This window comes from Lissotriton vulgaris, chromosome 11 (genome assembly GCF_964263255.1).
Source record: "Lissotriton vulgaris chromosome 11, aLisVul1.2, whole genome shotgun sequence".
In the NCBI taxonomy this organism is placed as follows: Eukaryota; Metazoa; Chordata; class Amphibia; order Caudata; family Salamandridae; genus Lissotriton; species Lissotriton vulgaris.
In genome coordinates, this window is record NC_141699.1 from 739,233,164 (window position 1) to 739,246,414 (window position 13,251).

Sequence of the window (13,251 nt, forward strand, 5' to 3'; positions counted from 1 at the left end):
TGTTTTCTAATGCAGTCAGGTCCATAAACGACACTCACTTACTTTGAGAATAGTGAAGCTGCAGTAGGTGGAAATAAGCTTCAGACAGTGTTACAAGCGCTGCTCAGAACTCTTAACTATGGCACCCAACATCCAGAACTTATGCCATTTGAGAATGGCAGTGACATCGAAGCAACTCAGGGACCAAAACCATTAACGTACTTTCACGTATGAAAATCTTACTTGGGGAGGGGGCAGGCGCGAAGCGGCCCCTCCCAGTCAGCGCCACCACACCGTATGTTGAAAATTTGAAGCCATCGTTCTACAAAGTCAACCAAACTTGGATTGAAAAATCTAGAAAAATGTACAAACTGAAAACCAGTTTTGGTCTGCATAGCATCAGTAGCAACGCTTGAGTCAGCTTTGTGTCAAGCCGCCATTTTGATTCAACAAAGCACAGGCATTGAAAAAGGCTCAAACTCAGAACTCTGAACTATGGCACCCAACATCCAGGAGCTTGCCATCCGGATCTTGGAGCCTTGTGCTGCTTTCGACCTATTCACACATCGGTCCACTACTGACATCATCTTATAAACCAACGTTATGTAAATAGTTTTTTAAAAAAATGTTTTACCCTGTTTCTTTGCTGGTGTGTTGTCTATATTTTTAATATTTGCATAGGGTTTGTCGTTATTTTGTGCGGGATGGGTGATGGAGCCGAGCTGTCTTGCAGCCCTCATGGTGTGGAGCTCAGTTCATCTCACTATTTTCGTATTTCTCATGATGGGTTGTTCCTAATATTTCTATTTTAGCGAGGTCAAAAAGAGATCCAATTAGTGGCCTACTGATTTTGCTCGATTACTTTTATTTTTTTACACGATTTTTCACTATCTGCAAAGACTAAACAGAGTATTGCGACTTTGTGCTTGTTTGTAAATAGAGAATGATCCAAAGAGAACCAATTCTAAAACAGTAAATGCTTGGACAACAATCAATCAAATGGAGAGACAAGCAGGCACGTCGGATTACAACGGGGGTAAAGGCCTGCGTTAACTACCCTTCAGTATCTGCAAAGAGAGAGTACTACTAAGACAAAAGAGGGGAGGGGGGGGGGGGTGCAGCGTTCAAAGCACATCAGCGTGCATAAATACGAAAATGTTTTTATCTATCACGTACTTGACATTTTAAAGCTTTTCATATTTGCTATTAAAAAACCAATGAAATTCACAGAAAAAACCATAGGTTATAGTGGATATATAGTTAGGGATTTGCATTTACAAAACCTTATTTTACTCGCATAAAACCATTGAAATTCCATATATAGTTATAAGCGCTACTATATATCGCGCACCCGCAATCCACTGCTGATGATGTCACATATTACATCATTCATGACATGGTTAGTGACATCATTGATGACATCACTGATGACATCTCAAATGACATCACTGATGACATCACTGAAAACATCTCATTTGACATGACTGATCACATCACTGATGATATCATTCATGTGATAATACGATGAACCTCTTCAGACTCTAATATAACCTTAGATACAATCAGTGTAAACAGACACTCACAGACTGTCACTCATCCATGGAGTTACTCACACACCTAGTCAGTCATGCAAAGAATCAATCACACCTCCATTTCCTCAACTATACAGTTATACAAACTTTACTTATTCAAACATATACTAACACATATTTACTCTCTTATACAATCCCTGATACAAGTTCACAATGATCCATACAGCCACTCACACATTCACTGGCTCTTATGCACAGTTATTTATATATGTCAACTCTCACATGTACTGTGTTTTACATATGTACTTACTTTGACATGTAGCACTGAGATATCCATTCACTCACCAATACACTCATGCACACAGTCAACCGCCCATACAGCTGTTTCCACATGCACTTTTGAAACCATACATCTAGTGAATCAACTGTGCATAGATGTGTGAGCAGAGTCACACACCTCCCAGCCACCCACACACACACTCAGTATCCCATACAAATACTTGGGCAACCAATCAATAACCCATATAGTTACTCATATAGCTACTTATCAACACATGCAACAGTTTACAGAACAACAGACATAATGATGCACAAATTAAGACAGTTTAGTCACTAACCCATGCACTCAGTGAGACACATTTAATCACTCACTCATACAGTCAGTCATGCACCTACTAAATCCTTCATCCAGACACTTATACAGTCACTGGATGATGTTATCAGTGATTTTATGTTTCTGTAAAGTTAAAATATCTCTTACATATTGAAGAATGAGTGGATATATCAGTGATGTCATTTGAGATGTCATCAGTGATGTCATCAGTGATGTCACTAACCATGTCATGAATGATGTAATATGTGACATCATCAGCAGTGGATTGCGGGTGCGCGATATATAGTTAGCGCTTATAACTATATATGGAATTTCAATGGTTTTATGCGAGTAAAATAAGGTTTTGTAAATGCAAATCCCTAACTATATATGGCCTAAAACCAATGGTTTTTTCATTGAATTTTCAAGGTTTTGTAAATGCAAATTCCTAACTATATATCCACTATAACCTATGGTTTTTTCTGTGAATATATATATATATATATATATATATATATATATATGTATATATATATATATATATATATTCAAGGACGAAATGGTACAATGTCATCAATTATATGTTTTTACATATGTATATACATTATCATGCAGAGGTCAAATATTTTCTTATTCAACACAACCAGTATTTTACTAGGATTTTATGTTGAAATGATGTACTGTGAATGAATATCCATATTTATACAAATATTTATATGTATGCAAAATATCTATGTAATCAAAAAGGACCCCCTTGATATTAATTCTGTGTTAGTATACGTTTAAACATTAACCAAGATCCCGTATTGTATTGGTAATTCACTGATATTTAAATCTTGCCTTTCCTCAAGATACCTTAGCTGAATAGGTTTATTCAAAACTTTAACTTAGTATGTTTTCTATGTCCATACTTCAGACTCTCACATGTGCAATCAATGTACCTATCACTGGCACTTTAAAAGGTGGATACCGACAAACAAACATTGTCATGTGAACAAGGCTCGTGGGAGCCGAAACGTCATGGACTGTTTTTCTGCACTAAATAAATAAGAAAACGAAACCTTACTGGTCCGTGTCTGAGTGGTGCTTTGCCTGGCTGGTTGCTACCTCTAAGCCAGGTGGGACGGCAGAATGTACGATATATATATATATATATATATTACCTACTGGCGGTCGCCAGTAGGTATATATAGTTAGGATTTTTTCTCTATGGGATTTTTGAAAATTCTATGTCTAATAACTTTGGCGTTTGTGGACGGAATTGGCTGAAATGTTCAGGAAAATGGAACATTTTGTTTCTGAGCAGCCCCTGAAAATTTGGGGGGGTTTCATCAAGGGGGGGCCGAGAAAAAAGGGGGGTCCCAAAACGCGTTTTTCCCATGTTAATTTCCATAAGGCGGTTGGCCTCACTTTTAGCTCGAACGGCTGAATGGATTTGCACGAAACTTGGCAAAATTGTATGGACTGTTAGCCCGATGTGCCTTTGCTAGGTCTCAATATATGTGCTCCAGTGGATTTTAAGTAATTTAGGTTCAAAAAAAGATATATATCTGGGCGGAGCCTAACCACACATCTTGGATGAAGTGCTGACAGCCAATCAGATCAGAAGTGTTGGCAGCCATCTTGGGACCAATATACATGATAGCACCTCATTAAAAAGCATTGTAGTTAATAGAGGGTTTTAGGACTTTAGTTACATTATAAATCATTTGTTGATGGTACCATACTCGTTTTAGGAATTGTGGTGGGTTCTAAGGTGATTTTACCATGTGAAAAAACCTTCTGCTGTGATATCATGAATATTGTTTGAAAGAAAACTAATATCTCATGATTTTCCCACAGTGGTTTGAAAGGGGATCTATAAGCTAAACTAAAAGCATATTTTCTGTAAATTCACATTATCTTTCTCAGTCATGTGAAAATGAAGTCTGACATTCTCAGTAAAACATGTACATCCAACAAGGACAGAGACTGTCAGTTGATTCCTTTGTGTTCTACTGCAGCCTCCTAGAGTGTTCTAAAGAACAACTAGAGCGCTAACAGTCCTACTTATTACAAAGGTATGGCACACCTGAAGCCATCTTGATTGGAAGAAAGTGGTAACTCTTAAAACATTTAATTTAAAAAGGAACAAAATGAGGGGGTATATTTTGCCATATGAATTATGATTAGTGCTGCAGAAAGAAAAATTAGGGCACATTTTGAGTGACTTCTCAAATCCTCTTCAATTTCATTAAAAAATTTCTGACATACAGTCTCCCAAGATGGCCACCAGAGACAAAAGAGCCTAAATGTAGCCCAAATATCACCCAGATGTACCCCAAGTATAGCCCAATGACAGAATGCCCCAGAGTGTTCTAAAGAACAACTAGAGCGCTAACAGTCTTACTTATGACAAAAGTATGGCACACCAGAAGCCATCTTGATTGGAATGAAGTGGTAAGTCTGAAAACACTCAATTTAAAAAGGAACAACATGAGGGGGTTAATTTTGCCATAGAAAGTATGATTAGTGCTTCAGAAAGAAAAATTAGGGATCATTTTGAGTGACTTCTCAAATCCTCTTCTATTTCATTAAAAAAATTCTGACATGCAGACTGAAACATGCACTTTGAATACCAGCAGCAGACGTCCCTGGTGAGCAGTAGCTTTACTACAGTGATCTAATGTGCAACTAGAGTGCTAACATTCAGAATTTATGGCAAATGTGTGACACATCTGAATGCCTTCTTGATGGAACCAAAGTAAACAAGCATTGAAAATGCAATAGATCTCGCCCTCATTTAAGTTAAAGCCATTCTGTTTGTAATGAGGTGGCTTTTTAGCTTTGCTTTTATTAGTGTTTTTTCAACTTTCATGTAAATAACATGCATCTGTATGCATATAAGTATATGTATGCATGCATTTATGTTTGTATTTATATAGATATACAGATGATATATGTTTATATATGTATGTATATATATATATATATATTCACTGAAAAAACCATAGGCTATAGACCATATATAGTTAGGAATTAGCATTTACAAAACCTTGAAAATTCACTGAAAAAACCTTAGGTTATAGACCATATATAGTTAGGAATTCGCATTTACAAAACCTTATTTTACTCAAACAAAACCATTGAAATTCCATATATAGTTAGTTGCACTAACTATATATCGCGCACCCGCAATCCACTGCTGATGATGTCACATATTACATCATTCATGACATGGTCAGTGACATCACTGATGACATCACTGATGACGTCATCAGTGATGTCATTTGAGATGTCATCAGTGATGTCATCAGTGATGTCACTGACCATGTCATGAATGATGTAATATGTGACATCATCAGCAGTGGATTGCGGGTGCGCGATATATAGTTAGTGCAACTAACTATATATGGAATTTCAATGGATTTGTGTGAGTAAAATAAGGTTTTGTAAATGCGAATTCCTAACTATATATGGTCTATAACCTATGGTTTTTTCAGTGAATATATATATATTACCTACTGGCGGTCGCCAGTAGGTATATATAGTTAGGATTTTTTCCCTATGGGATTTCTGAAAATTCTATGCCTAATAACTTTTGCGTTCGTGGACGGAATTGGCTGAAATTTTCAGGAAAATGGCACATTTTGTTTCTGAGCAGACCTTGAAAATTTGGGGGGGTTTTGTGGAGGGGGGGCCGAGAAAAAAGGGGGGTCCCAAAACGCCTTTTTCCCATGTTAATTTCCATAGGGCGGTTGGACTCACTTTTAGCCCGAACGGCTGAATGGATTTTCACGAAACTTGGCAAAATTGTAGGGACTGTTAGCCCGATGTGCCTTTGCTAGGTCTCAATATATGTGCTTCAGTGGATTTTGAGAAATTAACGTTTAAATCAAGATATATATCTGTAACAGCGCTCCGGGCAGCGATCCGGTTCGCGAACCTTTCGCGTAACGGAACTTTGCGATGAGAAGCTGATTGGCCCTCCGGTGTCTGTCAACATTCTAAACAGTCCGGAGCGGCCGCCATCTTGTCTCTCGGTAGGATCGAGAGACAAGAGGAGGCCAAAACAAAGGGGGAAATTACCATAAGGGGGCATAGTAGATCCTCGTTGACCCCCTAGGTTTTATGTGGAGGTTTTAAAAGGGCCTAGGAGGGTCCAAAAAAAAAAATTTTTTTTTGCGTGGTAAGCGCCAAGTTCGCGAACCGGATAGCTTTCTGGGCAGCGAACTTTATGGATAAAAGAATGAAAGACTTTTCTAATACTGTATGTTAATTGTTTGTTGTTTTTCTTGTTTTTTTTTGTTTTCTTTATTTATTTATTTTTTTTATTATGATTGTGTTTCATACTTTATTAAATTTTCTAACATTTCATTGTCAGAAATGTCATAATTTATTATAGGGTGTAATTGTTTTTCATTTTGAAGCAAGTTGTCTACTGCTTCAACACATTGTAGAAGTTCGTGGTCTCTACTGTCATCCATAAAGTCATCAAGTTTGTCTTGGCTGCTCTCCTTCAGTTCAATCGAAAATGAAACTTGCTGCTCGCCTTCCATTTTGCCTGAAATTTGGATTAAAAAAATATATATTAGTAGAGATAGGGCACTGTTGGGATTAATTTTAGATAGGCAGTTTTTATCAGTGAATTTATCTTTTGGCAGTGTATAGTATGAGAGTGGAAATAGGACTAAAAAAAAGTGTATGTGATTTAACCAAGACACTACTACTACAGAGGGATAGTGTATATGTAGCAGAAAAAGTCTACTATATTAAGTCATAGTGCACAATATATTAAATTATAACTTACCTTCACAAAGAAGTTGAAGTTTTTTGAAGCTTTTGAAATAGGAGGTACAACAAGAAGTAGTAGTCAAAATGGCTGTGTTTCCTTCTCTCCCTTTATATATATACAGGTATATAACCAATCAAATGTCAGGTAATAAAAGTAGAAAATGAAAGTAACATTTTCATTGGTTGTCAATTCCAACAATTCAGATGTGTTTTGTGAAGTAATTTACCTCACGGTACTTGGAGAGGTCTACAGGCTAAATGGCTAAATGGAATTTCAATGAAATTTGTGAGAATGGAAGGGATTGTTATGTAGTATGAGCTAATCTATATTTGGTGAGAGTGTTTCTAGTCGTTATTCTGTAAATTACTTTCCCGCCTTTTTTTAGGACCGCTTTCCGGGAAGCTGCCCGGTTAGCGAACCTTAAGCGTCACGGGAGTCCACCATTTTGTGTTTCGTTCGCATTAAGATACAAGATGGAGGGCAAATAATGTTTAGAATGGGTAGAAGGGGTCATGGTAGACTTATCTTGACCCCCTAGGTTTTCTGAGCGTGGCTGAGGAGGCTTATATGTGCGGAAAAAAAATTTTTTTTAAAAAAATTCCGCGAGGTTAGCTTTCGGTTAGCGAACCGGGTAGCGCTCCGGGGAGCGAATTTTGTGGAAAATTAGTGAAAAAAGTTAGAGAAAAATAATAATTGTGAGTGATCAGATGTAGGGTAGCTCTGAGAAGAGCTTTTGGGTTTATGGTACATTTAGGTACTTATAAGTAGGTACCAATGCAGAGTCTTAAATTCAGAATGAAAATTCTGTTGCCCTCATCTGAGAAGTGAACTCCATCTCCTCTGTAGATATCTTGCATGTAGTAACGCAAGTTATTGTTGTACAGAGAGCCCATTCCATGGTCTCTCATGTAAGCTGAAACAGATTTGTTTACATGCTTCCTCGCTTTCTCAATTTGTGGACAAAATTGGTTGGACCACCTCCATTTCTGTCTTTGGCATATATTGGAATATACCAAGGCAGTTTGAGGAAAAAGTGCCATTAATTGCTCCAAGGTGTCCTTTAAAAGCATTTCCAGACCTACCCCTGTCAAAGTGCCCAAATCATTACCTCCACAGTGCACTATTAACAGGTCAGGTTTTGGCAAATGCATAAAGGTTTTCACCAATGGTATCAATTGGTGACATTTTAATCCTCTTTGGCCCAACCACTTAATTTCCACATCTTGTAAATTGAGGTTGTGTAAATTTCTGCTCTCAGCATACCTTTGAGCCCAGTGGATGTAACTATGTCCAACAATCCAGACGTTAAACATGGTGGAAGAAGGTTGTTCTGCAGTCAGATGAAGTGTGGTAATGAAAGGGCAGTTGAAACAGTAGGAGTTTCTAAAGAAAAAAAACTGTGGATTTACAATGCTAATGATTCATTAGCAGTGATTGGTGCATTTCCATTTCTGAAAACAGAAAGTTAGGGTGCATGGATGTGTTCTTTGAAAGATGTAATTTGAATGGTCAAGGAAGAAACATTTAATGAAAGATTGCACTGGATACGCAGGTGCACTGAGAGTTCAGAGTTCAATTGAAACATTGTTGTGTGAATTTGCAAACATGAGAGGTCTTCCAGGAGGTGGTTGCTATGGAAACAAGGCAGACAGGGCAGAGGGGGGAAGGGTTTTGATTTGAAAAAAGTGAGGGAAGAGGTATGATTGGCTAATATGAGAGATATGTGAAAAGAATATCTGTATTTCTGTGCTTTCAATAGCTGCAGCCTTTGGAGTGCATCCTTTTTCTTCTGCTGAAGACAATTTGGTGTATTTCTGAGACTGTTTTCAAAACTCAAAAAATATTTGCTAAGGTGAGAAAAGATTTATTTAATTTAGATAGAGAATAGTATGATTTAAGGAGAAAATGATGAAGAAAGCTGTGTTTTTAAAATGTGGTTTTGTCTCTAGTGATATACTAATAGAATTAGTTTCAAAGAGAAATTATAATTGCATATTTGGTGTAACATTCTGGCATGCAGTTACACAAGATATTGTAATACATGGAGGCCATTTCATGGTCTGTTATGTAAGCTGAAACAGATATGTTGCTTTTAAAAACGATTTAAGAAATCAATTACATTTCTAGATATGTACTGCTAGAGCTTCATAGGTTGTTTTGGGCCATATTTATAAGGTATTTGAGTGTCTAAGATGTTGTGTTCGCCTTTTAAAATGTAAAGTGTTCCTCATGGGACAAGTGTCTTGTAAATACGCTCCCACTTGTGCTTGGCAAATTTAGATTTTGATTATGGGAGTTACCTAGCCATGTTAATAGTGTCCCAAAAATGGTGCTAGGGCATTCCAGAAAACACTTTCATGTGTCTCAAGGACATTTTTAGTCATTTCTTCATGAATGCAGGTATACAATTGATTTATATGCTGTGTTTAAAAACGAATTTTGAAATGAATTAAATTTCAGGATATGTACTGTTAGAGCTTCATAGGTTGTTTGGGGTCATATTTAGAAGGCATTTTAGTGTCTTTGAAGTTATTTTTCCCTTTTTAAATGGAAAGCGTTCCTCATGGGGCCCTGAGCAGTTCTTAGCCATGTTATTTAATAGGAAGTGGATAACATGGCTAAGAGCATTTGCTGGGAAATGCATGAATATCGCTGATTTTTCTGCTATATTCATGCATTGTGGCCGTTTTTTTTCACATTGCTTCATAGGTTGTTTGGGTTCATATTTAGAAGGCATTTTAGTGTCTTTGATGTTATTTTTCCCTTTTTAAATGGAAAGCGTTCCTCATGGGGCCCTGAGCAGTTCTTAGCCATGTTATTTAATAGGAAGTGGATAACATGGCTAAGAGCATTTGCTGGGAAATGCATGAATATCGCTGCTCAATTTCCAAAGTTAGCATTTCTTGATATTTAGAAAAAGCAGGACATTCTATGGACTCCTTGGCTGCATTGAAAGAGTCTTCGTAACAGAGGAAATCTCCAAGCAGTTCCTCTTCTGCACGCCAAGGCTTGAAAAGTTGCAAAAGTGCTAAATAGAAAAACTCCTTTTTTTCTGGAGATTCGCCACTTAATTTTCGATGGTTTACTAATTGGCATTTTCTTTGCTTGACCAGGCATCCCTCACTTCCAATTACAGCATACACTCCTTTCTCAATATCTTCTTTGATGTTCCTCTTGAATATATAATTTTGGAGAACCTCATATAGACAAATATTCTCAAGGTGACTGCTTCGATTTGGATAATATGTATCCAACATGTTGGTCTTCAAAATGTCGGTACTGTTTGGTTCCTTTTCTGCCAAATACTCAATTTCCCGAACAGGTTTAAGAACTCGATTTCGCGTTGCAGCAAGACCAAGACTCGCCCAAACGAGACTCCTGGATTTGGCATAGAGACTTGCTGAAGACAATCGATCAGAACATTCGTAAGCTCCGATTTCTCGATGCGACAACATCTTCAGACTGAAACTGTACAACTTCTTGCTGAGGCTCTTTTCATGGGAAATGTCCTCCCACATATCCTTCAGTTCGGTCTTTTCTTTTTTGGTGATGTAAGATGTCACATACCGAGCCACAGCCATACAGTTGTCAGCCACAAACTGTATATCCATGTTGGCATTCCACATGGACAAAATCACTGGGTTGTAGTCATTGATGTACTTGGACTCTTCGTTCCTTTTCAAATTGTATGTATTCTTGGGTGATTTCCTCGTCACATTATGTCGCAGCGAAGACATCAAACTGTTCACTCTTCCTTTAGAAATCACCGGTCGTGGAAAGTTGAAACGACATTTGGTGTAGAACTTGTCCTTGTTTCTGAATTTACGACGACAGTACTTTCCACAACGATGGCTTTGGAAACGTAGAACTTGTTCTCTTAGACTTTTCTTCTCCGTTGCGTTTGGAACAGCACACGTAGAATACTGTTCGATGAAATTCATCACTAAGTCATCCGGATCTGTTCCAAATTTAGGTGCATCCTTGATCCACAGCAACATATGTATATGAGGGGCACCTCTTGCTTGGTACTCCTTTCTCCAGAAGAAATCCAACACCTCTCCAAGAGGTGGATTCTTTTTATTTGTGATGAAAGACATCATAGCTTCAAATCTATGATTGAAGTACCTGCATACATTCACAGGATCCAAAGAACACAGTTCTCCAGGTGTCTTGAATTCAATGTTTTCAATATTTCCATTTGCCTCTCGTAGAAATTCAAGTAAGTCATCCCAGCCATACTCGGCACAGCTCAGAGTGAGGAACCATGTCGGAGTTCCTAAGTTCCTCAGCATACATTTTAAGTCACCATGACGACGGTACCAGTACTCATTAGTACCACGCTGACACGCCATGAGATTAATTAAGTGAGAATCCAAAATACTGTCTTGGACATTGACTTTATGCATAAAGTCACTTGCCGAGATGTTTCGCATCTGTATACCACTTTTTAAGATGTGGTTCACTGCATATGACAGTCCAGACAGATCGCTTTCAAACAGGAGATGAAACAAATAGGGAATGCATTGCCGAAACCTAGGATCTTCTGCATACAATCGTAAAGTCCGGTATTCAGACGCAGGAATTTCACGAGGTCGCTCATCATATCTTCCTCCTTGACCTGTGGGAAATAGCTGTGGGAAACACCGAGCTTCCAAACTTTCCTCCCAAACACTAATGGGACTCCCTTTGGCTTGTTTCATTTGAAACAACTCAATAGCATTCCCCATCACTTCCTTGGAATGCAAAGGATGAACACTATAATGTTCATATATTTCTTCACTTTTAGAGGCCTCTACTTTCTCAATTTGGCCAGCACACAAATCGCTATCCTCTTCATCACTTACTTCCTCTTCTGCAACATATACATTCTTATAGTACTTATTATTTTTCTTCAAATACACTGTTGCCTTTTTGACTTTCCTAACATCCACTAAATCTTGCCATATTTTCTTATTCTTTGTCGGAACCCCATTAACCAAGATAACCAGAGGTTCCTCTTCCACTTTTTCTATTCCAATTGTGTTAATGTTTTTGTTCAAATCTAGAGGCAAATAAACAACTCTTCCCTTTAATCCTCTCTGTAAATCTGCTGGAGGCAATTTCCCTGTCTTTGGCTCCATTCTTACAATAGCCTGAAAGGGATGGATACTTTGAATCAAAATAGATTCATAAGTATTTAAATCCTTCAATTCAGAAGGAATCTCAACCAATTCCAGATTATTATGAACTGCCCTAGCAGGCATCTGGTTTTGGTTTAATTTATTACAACAATAAGTACACACACGTTGATCCGATCCCAAATCAAAATAATTTTCTACCATCAAGTATGTGGCTAAATCCTTCCATTCACTATTATTTTCCCTTTCACTTTTTGCATATAAATCCACTACCTTAGTCTGATTCTTATAATAAGTGCGTCGACAACATACACAAGTGAAATTAGGCCTCTCACTTGATTTCATCTGAAACGTGGCAATTTCCTTCTGAAAATTATCTGTACTGGAAACCTGTACATTATCTTCCACCTTAGCAAATATTTTTTGAGTTTTGAAAACAGTCTCAGAAATACACCAAATTGTCTTCAGCAGAAGAAAAAGGATGCACTCCAAAGGCTGCAGCTATTGAAAGCACAGAAATACAGATATTCTTTTCACATATCTCTCATATTAGCCAATCATACCTCTTCCCTCACTTTTTTCAAATCAAAACCCTTCCCCCCTCTGCCCTGTCTGCCTTGTTTCCATAGCAACCACCTCCTGGAAGACCTCTCATGTTTGCAAATTCACACAACAATGTTTCAATTGAACTCTGAACTCTCAGTGCACCTGCGTATCCAGTGCAATCTTTCATTAAATGTTTCTTCCTTGACCATTCAAATTACATCTTTCAAAGAACACATCCATGCACCCTAACTTTCTGTTTTCAGAAATGGAAATGCACCAATCACTGCTAATGAATCATTAGCATTGTAAATCCACAGTTTTTTTTCTTTAGAAACTCCTACTGTTTCAACTGCCCTTTCATTACCACACTTCATCTGACTGCAGAACAACCTTCTTCCACCATGTTTAACGTCTGGATTGTTGGACATAGTTACATCCACTGGGCTCAAAGGTATGCTGAGAGCAGAAATTTACACAACCTCAATTTACAAGATGTGGAAATTAAGTGGTTGGGCCAAAGAGGATTAAAATGTCACCAATTGATACCATTGGTGAAAACCTTTATGCATTTGCCAAAACCTGACCTGTTAATAGTGCACTGTGGAGGTAATGATTTGGGCACTTTGACAGGGGTAGGTCTGGAAATGCTTTTAAAGGACACCTTGGAGCAATTAATGGCACTTTTTCCTCAAACTGCCTTGGTATATTCCA